General features: G+C 42.6%; 1 protein-coding gene across 4 annotated transcripts in view; it reads left to right on the top strand.

Annotated features, from left to right (window-relative positions):
• The first annotated feature begins 8,169 nt into the window (after window positions 1-8,169).
• ZZZ3 (zinc finger ZZ-type containing 3) overlaps window positions 8,170-16,562 on the top strand; it is a 60,769-nt gene continuing 52,376 nt past the window's right edge. For 2 of the 4 annotated variants that reach the window (XM_064455330.1, XM_064455328.1), the window contains exon 1: window positions 8,171-8,360. The gene's annotated coding sequence lies outside the window, so the exon portion shown is untranslated. Of the gene's footprint in view, window positions 8,361-8,740; window positions 8,832-16,562 lie in introns of those variants that run through there. The other 2 variants (XM_064455331.1, XM_064455329.1) reach the window with 2 other exon arrangements.

The following is a 16,562-nucleotide window of genomic DNA, read 5'->3' as shown; positions in this document are numbered from 1 at the left end:
GGCATTTACTTATAATGATAGTGCTAACATTTGATTATTTTTTATTATTATTGATTATCATGTTATTTATCATTAAACTTCATTTGGAAAAGCAAACCTGAGATTTGGAAAATTTGCAGGAAAACTTACAAATTATCTGCTTGAAGGGGCAAGTAATTTCTTCATATTTGCCATACAACTATTTTATACTGAACTAAGAAAATTCTGTTCTATTTATTCCTTTTGAATTCCCTATATACATCTGGCTTAGTGCAGCCTAAGCAGTTTTCTCACTGAAAACCTTTCAGCTCTTCATTTTGCCCAGGAAATGAGTAAAACAACTAGGCTTTTTCATTCTTCCAAACAGATGGCTTTTCTGGCTTCCCTCTGTACTTAAGCCATCCAGAGCTGACAATTAGTAGCAGGAAGCAAAATAAGAGTTCTAGATTTCTCACTTTCAGCATTATTTCACAGAAATTATCTGGCTGCAAACAAACTTGGTTTATATTAGCCTTCGAAATCTTAGAATAGACAATTGCCTTGTTCAGTAAAAATTTTTAAAAGAGCTATTTTTGCTAACAGTGAAAAGTATAACTTGTTTTCTTCAATATATTCTATAATATGTATAGCTGTTTAAAACATGTGACTTGTCTTAAATTAAGAATAGCTTCAGCCTAGCTTTCAGCCATTAAACAAGGTGGCAAGGCTGTTTCTCCATAAAAAAACCACTGTGAACACTGCCACACAGCAAGATAAAATGTCATGTTTATAATACATTTAATATTACAAATGTTTGCTTGCAATAGCAGACTCGTGTTTTTTATAGAAAGCCGGTATTACTTATCACAAAACTTTTCTCTCTTCTAAATGTGTGTCAGCTGAGACGTGCAGCTAGAAAAAGAAGGTCCATTTGAGAGAAACATCGCTGATGTGTCTGATAGGTTTTATGGGTTGTTAGTGATATCCCATGCCAAGTCACTCGATGACAAGTTTCCTTATAAGGGTCATAAATGGGTATATGTGTGGACTTAAGAAAATGCAATAGGAACTTGATCACTCAAGTAGGACATTTATAAGATGAATAAGCAAGAAATTTCATTTTCTGACTTGTTCAAGATGGAGTTGATTAGCTAAAAGGGAAAATTCTGGTAGTTGAGTGGTCATAAGGAAATACAGTTGACACTAGACTTACTGATTATATACCATTATGAAATGAACTGTCAGGAAAAAAAGTAAAGTTGGAGTAATAGGAATACGCTGGTTATTTGTGCAGTTTTGATACGCCTTTATGCAATGCTAGTGAATCTCAAATCACTTATTTTTCTTATTAGTCATTTGCTCAGCAGCATGGGAGGTGCAAAAATAAAGCAGTCACCATCCACAAAATGTTTTCATAATATAAATGAAGTTGAGATTTCATTTCCAGATATATTCCTCCTTTCTCACTTGGAACTCATAAAGAACTTATTATACATTAAGAACTTAAATAAGATCCATTTTTTGCAATAACTTAAGACATGGGAAAGTATATCTTAAAGTACTTTGAGAAGAATAGGGAGGGCAGAGGAGGGAGGCATTTGATTCTTACAAGAAAAAACTCAGCTCAAACTGTCAGCTGTCAAAAATGAAAAATAGCAAATTTTGTCTCTTATCTCACATGACAATGTCAAGACCTTTTCATTTCCATTGTTCATGAATAGTTTTGCCCAGAAAAATATTCACTTCTAAGTGACTAATTTGTTCTGTCCTGCATGTTTTTTAATGCACATGCTAAAACAAGATGTCCTGGTTACCATGGTGATACATTGCCCCCCCCGCCCCGCCGCCTTCCCCCGGGTGTCTGTTAACACGCCAAACCCAAATGAACAGAGAGGAGCACTTGCTCATGCTGTGAATGCGTGTTTGTTTCCCCCAGTGTGCACACCTTCTCTTTAGGACCAGAAGTAAGACTGCTTTGAGATTTTTCAGCTGTAACAAAAGTAATGTACTCAGATGTGCCAAAATGCTAATTGAGGGGCAGCTATTAATTCAGTTAGACAATATTTTCAATTCAATTTCTAGTCTAGTACTGAGGTTTTTATATTTAGACTCACTTTACCATTTAACTGTAGAAGCAAGAAATAAGACATTTAGCTATGAACTTTTCTTTGGTGTCCCATCTTCTGAATAATTTCAGTAAGGGAAATGTACTCTCTCTTCCCTTGTTTGTTTGTAGTATAATTAATTTGCTTTTCAACCAAGCAGGGTAGCGGAGGTAATTTGTCTCTTAAACTAGATCAGTAGCAATCTGAACTTCATGTGTGTCCTTGACTTTGCACACAAGTGCAGGGGCTGGTCTTCCTGGGCTCTTCCTGTAGATACCGAAAAAGATACAGGTAATGGAGGCGCTTTCTGGGCTTCTGCTGTGCAGGCCTCCTTCCTCCAGAGATGTTAAGTGTCCTGATCGCCCTGTTAACCTAAATCTGAGAAGTGCCTACCCTCCCCTCTGGTCTGAGCCCTGAACAGGGACCTCTCCTTTTTAAACTGTCAGTGGTGCTGCTGCCCACTCCTGTGTGATGGCAATTTGGTTTAAATAAAAATTCAGTCTTTCATATCATGTATGAGAGGGCCCTAATCATAGGCTAGGCTTGTCTTTAAAAAGCTTTTCTGTTTGGGGGGGAAAAGAAAGGTTAGGCAGAAATGGGCCAGTTTGGTTTTGGGTTTGGTTTTTTTTTGGTTGGTTTTTAATGGATTTAGACACCTACATCCTACTTGAAAACTTCTCATCTGTGTTTTTCTGGTTTTCGCTAAACATGCTCTGTGCTGTTCAATTTGAGTAACAACAGATCCTGTAGTGTGGTGTAGGACCTGGAGGAATATGTAAGGTAGTCAAAACAGTAACGGGGATATTCCATGACCTAACACATCTTTAGGTAGGTTGTACATAATTGAAAGTATTAATGCAGAATCACTGATACCTGAGAGCGCTCCATATGTGTAGCAAAGAAAAAGTTTCTAAAGGAGAGGGGAAAAATAAAAGTAGTTGTTTGCATAGGAGTTGATAACATCTGTAAGGGGTAAAACTCCTAGAGTAAGCTAACTCAGTGCTGATGTGAACGCTCCAGAAGGTAACTATTAATGTGGACTTCCATTTTTCAGTAACCGTAGACAAAACCACCTGTGCCCATGCAGGTCCGGCTCCCGTTCTAATCCCATTTAGTCAAAACTTCATTGTCACACATATGTGAAGTCTTCCAGAACCTGACAGACTCTGGACTGTTGTTTTCTTAAAGCCTGACTCAAGTTTATACACTAGAAATCCAACATGCTCAAAGTAACTGAAATAAAGCAGGTAAAAAATACAGTTGCTTGAAATGATTTAGACACCCATATTTCAGTTTTCAGATATAAAACCCCATTCTTGAGCATTAAAAACTAAGTCGTAGAATACTTTCTGAAAAACAAGGAGCTTCCCTGTTGGTATACTGCTTTTATGTTTAATGGGTTCCAATCTGGAATACACACTGCAGTCTAGCTATCATTTCATATCTTCCTGACTTTGAAGCCTCCACTGAAATGAGAAAAAAACATGTAAATGAGAACAGCTCATGAGCAAGGAATGGTTATACATCGTACTGAATATAGCCTAACGACTTTAATTATTAAAAGTAAATACCAGATCTATTCAACTGCAAATTTTTAGACAAATTTGGGTTAGATTGCCCCTACTTTATGGGCATAAAATGAAAATAAACTAATAACTTCCTAAATGTGTTTAGCTTTTGCAATTGGCAGCTTGCTTTTTCAACATGGAATGTGACATCTTTCAGTAACCAAAGTCGGCCTGTAGGAGTCTGTGCGTGTTACACGGCTCCTAAATTGTTTAATGTACATATCCTTTATCAGTGACTGGAGATTGTTCTGTTTAATAAATAGCTGTAACTTTGATTTCCTCCTGCCTTGTTCCCACACACACACAAAAAAAAGTGTCATAAACAAGCAGTCTAAATTTATGGCTGGAGTGGATTTATTTTGAGTAGATATTAGTCCAGATGACCACTTCTAGTCCTGTGCAATTTACCACAATTGCATTATTAAAAATTGTTTTAGTAATTTTTTATTATTAATTTTGACATGCTGACTTCCAGAACTACTGTAAAGTCTTTGTCTGAGTAGTATGTGAAGTAGTGGAAATATGCATTTTGTTACCATATTACTGAATTGATAATATTGTAAATTTTAATAAAAGTTGTGGCAAAAAGCCTGTATGATCTCTGATGTAAGCTGGCTACTGAAGCCACACCTAAATGAGTCAGTTGGATATGTCTTCAGGCAGAATTTTTTTTTTTTTTAGTTTAAACACAAACCAATTTTGTTTATCTAAAGCATTTTGCTTCAGGTGAAAACATTGAAAATGCTTTGTTGTTGTTGATGATCTTAAGGGAAATTTAGCCTTTCTCATATTTGTTCTTTAATATGGTAGCATGAATTAAAAACAACCAAATTAGGATTTAGGGCTCTCGGGGAATACAGCAGGCAGAACTGAGGAGCAAAACAGAGGGCCCATAACGAAGAAAACATGAAGTGATACTGTGTAAGTATGCATATTTAAGCAGAAAATGGTATTAACACTTGATTTTTTTTTCCTTTTAGCTCAACAAAAACTTCCCTTTTGTAACTTTATGTTCTGTAACTCCATTGGAATTTTCTTCTCAAGAATGCAAATGCTTTTCCTTTTTTCTTTACATGCTTCTGAAATACAAAATCCAAAAGGCCACCTATAAAGTACCTATAAAGAAAATTATTGAGATGGTAACGTAATTAGTGCAGAGACTTCAGAATGTTGTGCTGAGCCAACTCGCATCCAGCCCAGGATGGTTTATGAGGTTTGGGCTGTACTGTGGAAGGTGACCCTGCTGAACCTAAGCTGGCTTTAGGAAAAGTGTCTCTGCTCTTGTCCCAAGTAATTCCACACAAGCAGCCAGTCCAATACAGCTGCCCTTGAGTGAGAACAAATAAGCCTGTGATGAATTCAGCTATAATCTTCCTTGTCCTGCATGCCGTTTTTAAAAGCCAGTGTAGATCTAGGGCTGTAGCCAAGAACATAAGCCGTGTTTTAACTGCAGTGTTGGGTAGCAAGCAGTAGTCATAGCTTACTAATATTGTTCTTGGGGCATGGTGCAAAAATACCAGAGTAGCTGCCACAGAGCTACCCTAGATGTTCTTAAGATCAACTTCACGATTGTGCTGAATTGTGAAGAGTGAACTTTATTAATCTTTTGTCAGAAAAAAAGTTACATTTAATTTTCTCTAATAATAGGAGAAGCAATTAAGCTATTTCATGGCCTGAGACAGGTAGAAACAGCGATGCTGCCGCTGAAAGCGTGAGCCACATAACAGCTTCCTCAAAGCTGGACCTTGTCTTAGGCAGGTCTCTGTGCATGGACGTGATGTGGAGGGATATAAAATATCTCTGCTCCTGGTTTTATAGAAAGTACTGACTTGCAGGAGAGGGGCTGATCTTGTGTGTTTTAGCCTGTCCCACTGTAGTTGGCATAAGCACCATTCTCCCTTGATCAGAATAGTGGGTTGTTTTGGTTTGGTTTTTTTTATTTTTACTGACAACATTGACAAGGCCAGAGGAATTGTTGTTGCCCTATAAATGAATGATACCCAAGGCTACCTATAATAACCAATTATTGGTACAAGACAGATGCTGTAGCACAGAGGAAACTGCAGCCACAAGACTCGGGAATGTCATACAGTTTGGGTAGCGTATGTGAGCAGCAAAGGAGACCCACTAGAAGTATCGGAGGAAGCGGTGTGGTGCTTCTAGGCAGGAGCACATTCATTTATACTACAGAATTATTTAAAAGGTGCCGCAAGCTGCTGTGGGGAAGGGGCTGCAGGATAGCATGAGTGGATGAAAAAGAGATTTTGAACTGTGGGGACAACAGAGCAGATGTAGAGCCCCAGCCAGCTTCAGACAAAGCAGGTTTCTCCAGGTTTAAATGTAAGTTCTCTTGGGCGGAGGTCTTAGTAAACCTGCTTGATCTCAGTCCTTACTACACACGGATTGCTTTTTTCTTCTTTGCATATTGTTAATTTTCCTCTGGAAGGTTAGCTGAGCCAAACTACCCTGTAGATACACAATGGCTGGATTCAATCCAGGGCAAAGCATGGGGCATGCAGAGGTGGGGCAAGAGCCTCAGAATATCCCTTTCATTAGCAGCAGCCATTACCTGAAACGTCACGCCATTAACACCACTTGCTCCTTGTTATCATCCCATTGCTAGACATTATTGCTTCTTAGGCAAGATGGCAGAACATAATAGTTAAATCCTCCTCAGTGAAGTCAAGGCAAATCCTGGTGAAGGGTGTGGTTAGGTAATACAGTTTGGCTGATTTAATCCTGTTGCCAAAAAGTTGCTGCTGCCAAAAGAGGATTGTCTTGTTCCTCCCCTCTACTGGCAGCACTCTCACCCCCGTCTCACGTGCTGGCTCTCCTGACATCCTCCACAGTGAGCCATTGCGGCTTATTTTCTAGCTGAAAACTAACACACCAGAAACAGGAACAGTTTCGTGGTGGTTTAGGAAGTCCGACTGGTTTACCATGTGTGTAGATGAGCACCAGAGCAGGAAAGACTGGGGGGAAGGGAAGATCGGGGGAAAGCGTGCTGCCTCGTGTGCCAGCAGGCCATCAGGTTAGGTCAGCGCTATTGCTCAGCCGCGCCCTTGAACGGCCACAGGAATTTGGGAAAAAAAATGAAATCAAAAACCCCATCGATTTTGCACTGAAGCAACTGAGAAGAACCCACAGTTCTACTGTGAAAGCACTAACGCTTGTCTGAAATGCAATAATATCTTCAGGCACTGCAGCTGTTTAGCTAAATGAACATATTTCTAAATGGATTGCGATTCACAGCATTTTAGTGCTTACAGGTGCTCCTGCAAGAACGCCAAAACCACCGTTCCTCTTTCAGATTCGGGCACACAGGCAGAAGACTGCCTGAGAACAGTGGCGTAGGTTCAAGAAAAAAATTTCCTTCTTTCTCTTGTGGGATTTCAGTTGTTTTGAATCTGATCACAGGAGAAGGCTTCCAAGTCGGCAAGATGCAGGGAAAAGTGAGAACTGCTTGGGAAAGTGGAAAAGCTACTGAGGTTTTTCTGCGGACTCTGGCGTTGCGGAATGACCATCTGCAGGGCTAGCCTTGCAATTTGGGCAATTAGGATTTTATTAAATCTGCTTTCTTAACAAAAGTATCATCGGTTGAACTACCATACAGTCAGTAACTACTTTCAAAAGCAACCTGAAAATATTCTTCAGCACTTAGTCTCTGGTAGAGAAGACTCTTAGCTGAGAATTTTCTAGCAATTTAGAAGGTTGTTAATTGTTCTTAATGGAAAGGTTCTTGAGTTTCATAAGCATTTAACAGAAAACCTCAACAAGGAAGCCTTCTTGACTACCCGAAGCTCTCCCCAGCTGCATTATAACTGGTGTATCAGGAAAAACCGATGAGGCTACAAGGATGATAGTAAGCGATACACAGTAGTTCCTCTCCCCCTGTAGTACAGAGGTAAATAACCGATCAGAGCGGGCTGCGTGCGTTAAACAGTAACTCTGGGTGGTGGCACACGCCTTAGCAGAGAACCAGGCGGCACCAAAAAGAAGAACTTTGACGGCGTGACGGGTTAGGTTTCAGCCGTACGCCAGAGGGCCGGGGTACCCCACGGCGCCTGTGCCTGGGCACGGCTCCGAGGGAGAGAGCCGGGGGCGAGCTCTGGGAACGGCCCGGGGGCCGCGGAGAGACCGGCGCCGCGCTCGGGGCACCGCACCGGCGGAGGCAGGCGCGGCGACTCGCAGAGGCAGACCCGCCTCCTCCGGCCCGGCAGCGGCGCTTCCAGCCGCACGCGGCGGCCCCCCGAGCCCCGCTCCCGCTCCTCGCCGCGGCAAACCCGCCAGTCACCGGCCGCCCCGTACCGCTGCCGGCGCGGCGGGAGCAGCCGCTGCCGCCTCGGCCGCTCCGTCCCCGTCCCCTCGGCGCGCCCCGCCAGGCACCTGCCCCAGCGCCCTCCCCCCCCCGGGGCATGCCCGGGGGCAGCCGGCCGCCCCCCCGCCCCCGTTCGGGGGCAGGCCGGGCCGGGCCGGGCGCCTCCGCCCTCTGCCAGCAGGCGGAGCTGCAGGGAGCGGGTCCCCGCCGCAGCGGCTGGAGGGGGAGGGGAAGGAAGCGGAAGGAGCCGCCGCCGCCGCGCTGAGGGGAGCAGGCGCTGTGCGGAGCCGCCGCCGCTGACCGCCGCCGCCCGCCGCCCGCCGCCGCCTGGTGCGGGCAGCACGGAGGGAGGGAGCGAGCCGCGCGGGGGCTGCGCGGGGCCGGCCGCCCCCGCCGAGGAGCGGGCGCCAGGTGAGGGCGCGGCCCCGGCCCCGGGGAAGGGGGACCCGGATGGTGCCGAGTTCGGAACCCGCGAGGGGAGGGGGAGGAGGAGGAGGAGGAGGAGGGAAGGAGAGGGGGGAAGCCCCCACGTGACCAGCGCGTGCGGGGAGGAGGAGGAGGCGGCGGCTCGCGCGCCCCGTTCGAATCAGCTGGCCCGCGGCGGCTCCGCCCCGCCCCCCCCCCCCCCCCGAGCGTTACGTGTGCGCCTGTGTGTCCATGCGCGCGCCCGGCCTGACGCGGCGGGGCCGCGAGGACACGTGCGCGGCGCCGCCGACCGCCATGTTGGGAGCGAGCTGAGTGCGGGCGGTGCGCGTGCGCGGGGCCGGGGCGCGCGGGGGGGAGCGGCGTGGGAGCGGGAGCGGGAGGAAGTCTCGCGAGGTGTCGCGGTCCCCGCGGGAGCGGGCCGGGTGCGGGATGGCGGCGCAGCGCTGGGCGTGCTGGGTAATGGTAACGGGGGCCCGGGGGGCGGGGACCCTGGGACAAGCCTCCTCCCCGCCATCGTGCCCCGGGCCACACGGGTAGCGGGGCGGGGTTGGGCGCCCCGGGGAAGCGCGACTGGCTCCGCTCCGCTCCCGCCTCCCCCCCGCCCCGGCCCTGCCCCGCCTCACCTCAGATCACCTCACGCCTGCCCGGCCCGCGCTGCGCCGCTCACCCCCCCCCCCCCCCCCCGCCTCGCCCCCAGCTCCGGCGTCCCGCCCCGCCCCGCCCCGCCGCTTGCTCCCCGCTTCTTCCCTGTGCCCCGGGCCCTCCAGCCGCGGGTGCCGGGCTTGCGGGCGGCGCGCCCCGCGGAGCCTCTCGGCGTTCCCCCCGGTTGTCCTCCGCCGTGTCGCCTCCTAGACGGGGCGCCCAGCTTCACCGCGCTGGCTCGGCTCGGCTCGGCTCGGCTCTGCCCTGCCTTGCCTCTGGCTGCCCCGGCGCTGCTCTCGCAGCTTCCCGACTGTGTTAACAGCCAGAGGTCCCCTGGCCCTTCCTGACCGACGTGCAGCCCCTGACCCCCGCAAGCACTTCGTGGTGTTTGTGCCGTCTCGGCTCGATTTTCACACCTGTCCCATGCGGTTGCTCCTGTACTGGTGCAGGTTTCCGCTGTTGAACCCAAACTGCTCCTACCCTGTAGGAACGCTGGTGTTTGGGGATGGAGGGGTCCAAAAAGAGAGGCATGTAACATTACGAATACGGTCTCTCTTGAGGCTGTGATATATGTCCCATTATTTCCCAAACTTGTAAAGTACATGTCTGTTGTCAGTTGTATTTGGAAAAATAATTCCAGTAGTATCCAGGCATCCCAGCTCAGCAATACCCCCTTTGTCTTCTAGTCCTGATCTCTCTTAAGGGAGAGCATATGGTTCTGCTTCTTCCTTATGGTGTCTTGTATTCCATCCCTGATTATCCAGGAACGCTGGCCGTTTTTGTAGTCTTGGAGTATAACTCTGCGTGTTAGTAATCTGGTTTTAGGCTGCCACATAGCTGATACTAAGATTTTAGAAAATAATATATTATTTAGGCTTTGAAGTTCTAAGCTTTATTTTGGAAATATGTTTGCAGTTATTACTAAACAAATTGTGGTAGCTCTTCAGTGGTTGTATGTATATTTGCATGTTTTCCATTGATTTTGCCATTATTGCTGCGCTAATAACATAGCGGTTGTTTACCGAGGCTTTTAAGGCGAAGCTCTAAGTGTACTCTGTATTTCATATTAAATATTAACTTGTGCAGCCTTTTGAGAATATGCTTTTTCGGTGTATTTGTAACCTATTGTTAGATATTATGCTCCCCATCCCCCTCCTAGCTGCTACTAGGATTGGTGATCCTGGAGGGACTGGCAGGTTTGGGGTTAGCAAAATTTGATTCTTGTCATATGCAAGCATAACTTTTCAGAAAATAAGTTGACAAGTTATTGTTGTTGTTTGTTTTCAAGTATATTTTAATTTTACTGTACTGTCTGATTAGCTTTTGCTATATCAGAAGTGGAAAAAGGTTTATTTAAGAAAGAAAAGATGGTGTGTGTTAAACAGTAGGGGAGAAAATGCAGTTCTTTTGAAATAAAGAGTATGTGGTAAAATGTTCAAAAAAATAGCTTATCAGGTGAAATTTTCACGCAATTGAAGTTACTTGTGAAACTCCCACTGTCTTGGAAGGGGTTAGCAGTTAGTAACTTACTTTAATATGTGTCTTCTAGCAATTCATTCAGAACCTGAACAACTTTGGTTACAGGCTTTCTCTAGCACTGTCAAGCTTATTTCATAAAAATACTCTGTCTTGAATTTACCGTAAGGCTTTTTGCAAGGGACTGTTACACAGTACAAACATGTGTGTCAGTAAGGAGCAGCAGTTATGACCTTAAATTGAAATACTGTTGATAATTTATGCGTCTAGTTACTTAGTCCAATATAGGTAGTTGTTGCAGTTCTCAGTTGTACCACTACTAACTGAAACGATTTTTTCCTTTGCATACTCCAAGTGTATAATTACTAAGAGATGGGCTGTATTAAATACCGCAGTTACTAACCTATTTAGTCATGAAGTTTAATCATACGTTTTGTTCTCATAATTTTTAACATTTCTGGAAAAAGAGAAATAGTGAATAGGATCTTTGAGCTCAGTGTTATTACAGATTTAATGTACAAAATAACTAGATCTGTATTTCACAAAATTTGGGAATGTGTCCTGTGTGGGCTTCTGTTCTACAGCTGAACAGCGCGGGACTGCTCTGATATTTATCAGTGTTTCTAACGTACTTATATAGTGAGATTCCAGTCTGCTGTCCATAGTCTCATACAGAATGAAGGCTTTACTCTTCCAGTATTTCCAAGAGACTTAGATTTTGTGTGTGTGTGTGTTTCTTGTTCTAAAAGGTCATTCAGGGTACTTCGGTTAGGTTGACTTCTGGTCTGTAAGAGTTGTCTGGTTGGTAGAAGGTGGAAAGACTTCTACTCTGCTCTTTTACCACCTCTGTTGGACAAGGGAAATAAGAATTGTTTTCTTAATGTTTCTAAAAGTACTCAGGAAGTTGGAACAGGAGTCTTTGCAGTCTCCCCTGCTTCCAATTGTGTTTTTTTTTCTTGTTTTTTAAATTAGTTTTTCACATATGAAAACCTCTCTTTAAAGTCTTTAGGGCTAATCTGTTGGGGTTTGCTTTGTTTTGGTTTTCCCAAAAGTGGAAGTCTTTGCATTGTGTGGGAACTGATGATACAGGTCTCTCTGGTCAAAAAAACCAGAATTGCGAGTGATAACTTACTTTTCAAGTGTTCAGCGCTTCCTTATACCCACAGATTACATTGTACTCACAGTTCTAGAAATGCAGTACTGTAAGACCTATTGTTCCCTTTCTTTAGCGTTGGCTTAAGCGTACTTAATTTTTTTCAGGCAGATATTTGTAGAACTGGTCCTTAAAAACCTTGAACAAGAAAAAAAGAAAAATTCTGCCACCTCTGTAGGTGGGACTGAAGTTGCAGAAAGTGAGAAACTTTCTCACTTCTGTAGTGAGGAAGTGGGTTTTTTTCCTTTTTTTTTATTGTATTTTTTTTAAGTTTCCAAATTAAGTGTTTGGTGTTGGGAAATCAAGCTGCTTATTATAAGAACTTGCTTCTGGGTAAACTTTACACTCTAGCACTTAAGTGTATATTCTACTTTTAAGAACATTGTAAATATGGTTTCCGCTACAAAAACTGCTTTGGTTGTAGAACTGTCATAAGAGTTGGTTTTAGTTCTGTGAAAGCCTTTCTGTTCGAGTAAATTGTAAAACACACTTAAGAAATGCAGATCTGAACAATAAATAGTGTGTTCTCTCTCAATTGGACATTATTTTTCAAACAAAAATACTTTTAAAAAGATTCTCTCATCAAGTGCAGCTTTGTAATCAAAATACTCAAGTTTTGGTTTTGTAGCATAGTAGATTGATAATTTGTGCAGTTTGTGTTCAAAATTTCTGTATTAGTTAAGTTTGCATTTAACTACTTTCCCTCACACAGAAAATTTGTCATGAGAGTTTTTCATATCTTCAGACAAAAAGCTTAGTAGCTTAACTTACAATATTCTTTAAAATTAATGTTTTGATGCTTATAATGACTTCAGTTAAACATAAAAATACGGAAAGATCAGCTAGTCCAGTCCTCTGCCCTTTGGAAGTGCACCAAGACCATTCCCTCTGATGAAGTTCCTCTTTGAGTTGCATGTTTCATCAGCTCATCACCCCATGGTTAAAGTTTTACCTGGTACTCAATTGAAATATTTTTGCTTTGAATTAAGCTGATTGCTTTATGTCATGTTGCTTCCTAAAACAGCTGATTCCCTTGTGGCGATGTTTTCTCTATTAGATTGCCATTAGCTGCTCTCCATTTTTTCTATGTCATAGGATATAGGAATATGAATGTCCAAGATAATGTCATTGTCCAAGATTTTAAAGATGTTTTAGTAGTTCTGATTTAAATACAGTATTTAAACACAAATATTTGTTTTGATTAGTGGGTGCACGTGTGCCAGGCAGACTAGTGGTAAGAAGGGTAAAAGCTCACCTTTTAGAGAATACATCAGCAGTAGAGCAGTGGGATTTTGTCAGTCTCTTACAGTTTTGTCATGAGAAATACCAGATTTGTGTCCCTAAAGCATAGCGATTTGAACTTCGTTTAAAACAATTATTAGTTAGAAAGTTTAAAAGTCAAAAAGAAAATGAGTGTTCTTGAGAGTTTTCCTGTTGGTACATAAGTGGTGAACATCCTGCTTTTTGTTGTTGTATTTGTTTTATTGGGTGTGGGTGTATATATACAAACATAAGATCTGAATTTGTTTCAGAGTTAGTGATTTTTTTTTTATGAGTTGAAGTGTCTCTGTGGTATCCCTAGTATAGTATGAGAAAGGAAAACAGGGCTATAGCCCAAATTCAGAATTGGAGCAGCTATACAACTGGGTTACTGTGCCACATACAAATATATTAAGGGGGGAGGAGAATGGTAGAGCCACGCCTGTACATTTGCATTTGAAAGATACTCTGCCTGTACAGGGGTGTTCGAGTTAGGAATTTTACCTCCACAGCTGAAGAATCGAGAAACACTAAAAATAGATACTGTCAGAGAAGATTTGCCATGCTGGTTACTTACTTACTAATTAAATGCTTTAAGGACGTTTCAGATTGAAGGCATGCATTCAGTGGAATTGTGCAGGTGTATTTTCTGAATTTAATCCTGTTTAGTCTTTCAATTTGTGACCTGGATGATAGAACAAAGCAGATTTACTGACTTCCTGGGCAGTACAAATGTGGGAGGGAGTACAATCATTAGAGTGTGAAATGGTCTTGACAAATTGGATGAATGACCTGAACTATGTGGGACACAGTTCAGTACAGAGAAACACAAAATGATATGTTTGGGTAGCAACAATAAACTTAAATATGAGAAACAGCTGGCTGGGCAACAGTTCTGCAAATAAGTAGCTGTATCACAAAATGAACACCAAGGAGTCATGACAGTTCTATAAAAAAACAGGAGTTATACTGGGATACGTGAACAAGATTGTTGTTCCGTGTAAGATAAGAAATTCTTCTGCCATACTGGGCATAAGGCCTCAGATGATGTACTGTCTCCATTTTTGTTACTCTACTTCAGACAGAGTTGGGCCATTTTGAACCAAGAATGTTCAGAGAAGAGTTGCAGTAAAGACCTTTAAGGAAGGACAAAAATTACATTTGTTTCATCTGTAGCAGAGATGGGAAGACATACGAATAGGCTTCAAGTATGGTAAAGATTGCTACAGAGAAGAATGTTACAAACTGTTCTCGCTAGGTAGGATAAGAAATGGTCCTAAAGAGCACAAAAGGAGATTTCAATGTCAGGAAAAACTTTCCAGCTCTAGGGATAGATAATCACAGGATTAAATATCTGAGGGAGTTCATGGGTTATTTGTTGCTGAAAGTGCTCTAGAAAAGGTTAAATAACCTCCTTTTAGAAGTGATTTTGGTCTGTCCTTGGCACGGGAGGTAGGATGACCCGTCAGCATTAGATCTGTCTACGTTTTTGTAATTTTGATGGCCAGGATTAAAAAAAAAAAAAAAAGAACCCTAAACAAACAAACAAAAACCCAAACCAAACAAAAAAAAACCCCACACCACAAAACCCACATAAAACTTCATGGTGGAGCAAAAAATATCAGTTATGCGACAGTTTGTAAGATTTGGTTTTAAAACAAGATCGTTACATATAATAATTAAAGATTTTTAAAATAAAGTATTTATTAAAGCCTTCTGTAATGTAAAATTCAGCATAAATTTTATAGTCTTCATTGTAGATTTAATATCATTGGCGTACCTTAATGTGTTTTTTATGATTCAGTAGAAATAAACTGAGCTAGTATTAAAGTCTTTCAGAAGACTTTGTTGAAGAGAAGCAAAGTTCAAAAGATTTAAGTCTAGGGAGCCAGGGAATCAGGTGTGTTCCAGGCTCTGAATCAGAGCAAATCATGCAATTTCACCTTCCTTCTGTAAAATGGAGGTAATCATTATTATCTGAGATATGTATTTTGATGGATAATCATAAAGTATCTTCAGGTTCCTGAAGAGTTTGATATATAAATATGATGTTACTTAAAATTGGTTAGTGTTCCATGAATTGGAAATAGATTTCAGTTGTTCACACCCATTGCTGTGTAATGGTCACAATATGGAAGAGCCTGAATACAAATGCGTCCTTTTTACTACATATACTAGTTTTAAACCAGATTTCTCCTTTGAGATTTTTTTTTAGGTGATTTAAAAATCACAGAATCACAGGTTGGAAGAGACCTCAGGGATCATCTAGTCCAACCTTTCTAGGAAGAGCACAGTCCAGACAAGATGGCCCAGCACCCTGTCCAGACGACTCTTGAAGTTGTCCAACGTGGCCAAGTCAACCACTTCCCTGGGGAGATTATTCCAATGGTTGACTGTCCTCACTGTGAAAAATTTGCCTCTCGTGTGCAATCGGAATCTCCCCAAGAGCAATTTGTGTCCATTCCCCCTTGTCCTCTCCACGTGACTCCTTGTAAAAAGGGAGTCTCCCTCTTCTTTGTATCTACCCCTTAAGTACTGGTACATAGTGATGAGATCCCCTCTGAGCCTCCTTTTCTCAAGGCTGAACAAACCCAGTTCTCCCAGCCTATCCTCGTATGGGAGGCTTCCCAGTCCTCTGATCATCTTGGTGGCCCTTCTCTGGACCCCTTCCAGCCTGTCCACATCCTTTTTGTACAGCACTCCAGGTGTGGCTTGACAAGAACTGAGTAGAGAGGGATGACTTCTTTCTCTCTGCTGGCGTTACCCTTTTTGATGCAACCCTGCATCCTGATGGCCTTCTTGGCAGCAGCAGCACACTGTTCGCAAATATTTGATTAAGTTGGAAGAATGAGTTGGAACAATGAGTTGGTAAAGCTTTTTAGGGTTAAAAGTACTGGACAATATGATAAAACTGTGTTTTGAACCAAATTCAGTTTAATGAGTTATTCTGCACTTTCTCAATTCAAAATCAACTGCCTACATTCCATGTAACCTTGTTCAAGCTCTTCTGATTTCTGGAATTTGATAAAGCTGCCTTGGACTTAATGAGAAATGAAAGACAGGCTCTGTGTCACCTATGTTTGTGCTTTGTAATTAGGAAAAGGGTTAAAGTGAAACAAATTCTATCACATTCTCAACATTTAAATAGAATGTAGAGGATTTAGATAAAATAATGCTTTCAATCTATTACTGCCTAATTGCAATGAAGCTTTTAGGGCATTTTCCATCTCACCGATGATATGGATTACATTTTATATATACTTCAACTTCACAGGGTATCATCATTCTCTTTATTACAATTGATGGGAAATGGGTCACTAAACCCTTGAGAAACGAAGTGTTGGTAACTGACGAGGCACTGATTTCAGGTCCTGATGCAATGTCTGCTTACATATAGTTGCAAATGCAGCAGGACGTGGTGGAAGTTAATTCTAATGGTTTTGTATACTTTATTTCAGTTAAATAAATGTGATCTCAAAGCTGTTAATGAGAATCCTATTTCTAAAAATAAATAAAGGAAGAATGCAAACAGTGCTCACTATATTAGAATGGTGTCAGAAGAGGAATTTGTTCCTTTCCTCAAGTATTTTAAGTCTTTCAGGGATTTTCCTTATACGTATCACTGCAGTACACAGGCTTGTTTGTAGAGCATTATA

Source organism: Phalacrocorax carbo, chromosome 6 (genome assembly GCF_963921805.1).
Source record: "Phalacrocorax carbo chromosome 6, bPhaCar2.1, whole genome shotgun sequence".
In the NCBI taxonomy this organism is placed as follows: Eukaryota; Metazoa; Chordata; class Aves; order Suliformes; family Phalacrocoracidae; genus Phalacrocorax; species Phalacrocorax carbo.
The sequence above is the reverse complement of the archived record's forward strand: the minus strand, read 5'-3'. Positions and strand labels throughout refer to the sequence as shown.